The sequence below is a fragment of the Papaver somniferum genome, chromosome 6 (assembly GCF_003573695.1).
Source record: "Papaver somniferum cultivar HN1 chromosome 6, ASM357369v1, whole genome shotgun sequence".
Lineage (NCBI taxonomy): Eukaryota > Viridiplantae > Streptophyta > Magnoliopsida > Ranunculales > Papaveraceae > Papaver > Papaver somniferum.
In genome coordinates this window covers 73,347,280-73,352,035 of record NC_039363.1, presented here as the reverse complement: position 1 = coordinate 73,352,035, position 4,756 = coordinate 73,347,280, and positions in this window count along the sequence as shown.

Sequence of the window (4,756 nt, the reverse complement as noted above, 5' to 3'; positions counted from 1 at the left end):
ACCCACCTTCTTCACGTTTTGAATTGGAAAATTGGCGGGAAGTTCACTGGCAGATTGATAATCGAATTTTGATGGAGTTTTAACGAGATTCAATCGCCGAAATCAGTTGGGATGGACTTGGATGGACTAAAAAGGCCTAGTACAATCGATTGGAACCAACCAATTGGGCTGGAATGACCGAGAGAGGGTTTCAAAGTTTCCAACAGAGAGACGTGTTCTCTGTTGAGTTTTTAGAATATTTTTGAGAGATTTCTGGAGGACTTTGACGCTGGATTAACATGTACATGGTCCTATTCAAGATTATGGAAGAGTTTGGTAGCTATTTTATAGCCAACAACACGTGAAAAAGCTCAACAGAAGCGATTATCGTTTCAACTGCATGAGAAGAAGAAAAAGAATAATCGCATATTTAGTCGAGATCTATGGATCTGTTGGGCTATATAAGTGTTGGTTTACATCAAAGAAAAGTTTGAGAAACCTTAGGAGAGAGTTTAGAGTCGATGAGAGCCTAGGAGAAGCAATTATAGAGGAGACAGCGCTGCTGCTGCTGCTGCCATTAAAGCTTCTGAAGAACACGAAGAACAGACTCGCAGAGTCCGTCGTTCTTCTGCAGACTTATTTTCAATACCACTGTTGTTGTTTCACAGCAGTAGATAGTTATCGTTTACAGCAGTCTTAAATTACCATACTCTTTTGTAACAGTGACCCCTTTGTAACGGTGACGCTGTAACACTTTCACAGCGTTACAATTTCCTGTTTCATCTTATACATCAATAAAAACACCTATTTTAGTCATGAATTTATCTTGTGAGTGTGTTTTTGGGATGAGGAGCTAAACCCCTTAGCCAAGGCGACGGAGGAAGCCATTGGTCCTTATTTATGGTATAATTCTAACTTTATTATTTATTTGCAATATTATTACATGATTATTTGCATGGAATTTTTATTGGAAAATTGATTTTTATTGAATAATTGTGATTCATTTTGATGGAGCATGCTTAGTTTAAGACTCTTGATGTTTCATGCTTGGTGTTTACATTTATTACTTCAAAAATCTACAAAAGGCATAATATTAGAATCACTTTAAAAGAAAAATTGCATGAATATTAATTATTAGAATTTATCAAATAATGGATCAATGGTGGAATCCAAGTCTTGGTGTTTTTATCTAAAGGTTTGAACTATTTTATTTATTTGCGTGTTTAATTTAAATCTAGAAAAATTGTTTTCTTCACAAGTCTGATACGAATCCGTTTTACCACTTCAACTACAATCACTTTTGATAAACCATCAACTGCGCCGCCTTGTGATAGCGGTGAGGCCTTGGGTATCAAAGCTCCACTGAGCTTCCCTCGCCTCAATTCAACTTACTTTGACTCGGAGTGATTCCAGAGGGGTGTGCTCAAATTGTAACGAATTCCTTTTCGAAGGAATAGAAGCTGGTCTAGAAACAATCTAAGTGGAGCCATCATGCTTGTTGTTTGCTAGATTTTATAGGTTTGATTTGGTCGAGTCAGCCTTGTTTGTGATTGTGTATAATTCCCTTGCAATTAAGAATGTCGAACTGGTATGGTAGAAGCCAATACAATGAGTATCGATCTGAATTTGAATATGGACATCATCATTTTTATGACCATGGTGGGAATAGTAGTTGGGAACGCCAACCTTTTCAAGGTTATGGTTCATACCATGGTGAGCCCAATTACTATCCACACGCGAATTGGTCTTACGAGCAAGAAAATCAGGAACACTGTAGTACTGGTTACTCGTTTTTGGAAACTAGTCCTGATTATGATATTTCTGAACCTGTTCCATCTCTATAAGAGACCCAACAACGGATTGAAAGGACGTATAAACGTTTAGTTGCAATGAATAGTTCAAAGAAGAGTGTACACGATATTCTGAGATGATAAACGAGAGTGGTGAACGTATAAGTGTTATGCTCAGTGAAATTCAGGCACGTCTAGAGGCAGAAAATGAACAGTTGGCCAATGCTGCTCGAAATAATCTAAATTTCCAAAGTAGGGTTTCTAATTCTACCTTTGATATCAATAGTGAATATTTGCCTAATTTAGAGGACGAGGCTAGAATAAAAGACACTACTTATTTAGATAAGGTTCAATCATCTTCGTACTATGATGATGAGGATAGCAGTAATGAAGAATCTGAAATATGTAGGCATAGTGATCAGGAGTCTAGTAATCCAATTGAGTTGTATAGTGATTATATTATTTCTAGTTCAAATCCAAATAATTTTTATGATTATTCACCTATTCAAAAGGACGAGGATTTGATTAAGGATACCACCGTTTTAGACGATGTAGTTTTTCCTTTTGATTACGAAGCCGATAGTGGTTTAGAGGAACGGGTTCATTTCGAAAATACTGTTTTAGAGTCTAGCGACTTAGAAAAAATAGTCTTGGAAGAAGAAGATAGACCCGTAGAGATGAGTAAAGATGCATTACCTGATAATAACTTAGAAGAATCTCTTGAATATTTTAAGGACTCTGAAGATACGGAAATTCAAGAAATAATTATAGGTCTATCTAGAGACACTGAAAACTCTAAGTTTGGGGGTGATTATCACTTCCCTAGTGCCTTACCTTTAACTCTCAGAAAGTCTCCACACTTAGGACTTGATATCTGTGCCTCGACCATTTTACAAGATTACCTTCATACTCGTTTTCCCGAGCCTAATGATGTCCAGGAAGAAGTTCAGTCGTTAGAAACCCATCCTCTGGTTGATGTGGTTTGCCCAGGCTATGATCCCCAGATTCACTTTGTTTTCCCACCAAATAGTTTTCTTCCAACTGTGGGAATGTTTATATTCCAAATGTGTCGAATATTAAGTTGTGAGACTAAACCTAAATGCTTTAGGATATAAGAATCGACACATTTTCTTAAGAATGACCACTACTCTCACTGTGGTCAATTATGTAAGTCAAACCTGATTGACTTAGAGGATCCTCAATTATTTAGGTTATTATTATGTGCTTCTAAGTTCTTATTTGAGTATTTACAGACTCTAGGACCTAATAATTCGGATCTCAATTTTGAGGAGTTGCAGCCTAAAGAATATATATTTAGACCCTTTTATAGAACCTGAACCACAATTAGATATAGATATCTTAATCAGGAAACTAGGTAAGGGGTTGCTAGTCTTGTTCATTTTCTTGGTTTATTGCAGTTTCCTTTGGTCATCTCTATTTGGTTTTGAAGACCCACAGTTATTTCGACTGTTACTATATGATTCGAGGTGACTAATCTTTCCTAAGTCTGGCTGAAGACATTAAACTTAACACTTCTTGGGAGGTAACCCAATCTCATGCAACACGGTAATATCTTTCCTTATCTCTTTTGCTTCAAATGGTAACAGTTTCTCCTTGTTCATGCTTTTAATTTCATCTTTAGAACATTGAGGACAATGTTAGATTTAAGTTTGGGGGTATGGGAGAAACTTTTTAGTTGCAATATGAATAAATAAACTCCAGAGCCTAGAAATTTATGCCTATTGAGGATTGCACTAACTAATCTAAGTGGATGGAAGCATTTTGGTTGTAGGAGTTGAGGAACCAATCTGATTAGATGGCAACATCTAAAGAGTCTATTCATAAAAGCACAGAGCTCAGTTGTTAGGAATAACATGATAGTTTCATCATATCTCGTTGAGTCCTTTTCACTTCTTTTTTGTTGTTGTTTTCTTTTTAAATATGTTTCTAAGTGATTTGGTGGGCTCACGATTCAAGTTGTTACCAATGCTAGGGTGAATTAGAGTGATTGAGATACCATGAAATTGAAAAAAAAAAAAAAAAAAAAAAATTGAGACCAGACCATTTGACCAAAAGGAATAAATTCAATAAAGTCGACCACTGGTGCCCTTGTATATGCCAGTTGTGTTGACCTAGAGTTAGGTTATCGACCACTGGTTCCCTTGTATATGCCAGTGTGTTGATATTAGTCAGACTAGTATCTCAATCCATTAGGATAGGTTCATTTTGGCGGAGGCCTTCAGACAGATATGGGAAACGCCGTTCACTTAGTAAACATCAAAACCATCTATGTTTTTCTATATCCATCTTCTTGATCTATCCATGTGATTAGTTTTGACTCCGAATATGATGTCCATAGTGCAACTATCTGAGTAGAGCTCTGTCACTTTATATGAATTTTAGTATGCTTGAGTGCAAACTCGTGTACAACAATTGGAATTTCGCATCAGGGTACTTCTTCCTGTAGTCAATAAGTATGCCAACCAAGGAGATTCTTTAGTGCCTTCCAAGAATCTGCGTAAATAGCTAAGGTCTGGAGTACAGGTTTTGTGGGTATATCTCTGGTAAGCCCTCCCGAGACTATAACTCGGCCACTAGGGCCACCTAGGGGTTTAAAGGCTTATTGCATATGCTAAATGCAATCGATGATGCCTGCGAAAGTGAGTTAGGATTTTATTTTGTAGTTTTGATTTGCTCGGGACTAGCAAATAATAAGTTTTGGGGGTATTTGATAGACGCATTTATGTGTCTAATATATCTCAATTGTATATATTGTTAGTGCTCGATTTTGTACTTATTGGGTTATTTTATTTATTTGTAGGTGTTTTGGGAAAAATAAGGTTTTGCGGCGAAATTGGCTAGAAATGTGGCGTTTGGAACTCCATAGACAGTGTACCAAAAGTACCCCGGAAGCGCCCCAGAAATACCTCGGAGGAACCCCGAAAAAAGTTATATTTTCACCCTAGAAAAATCGCTAGGGGCACCCC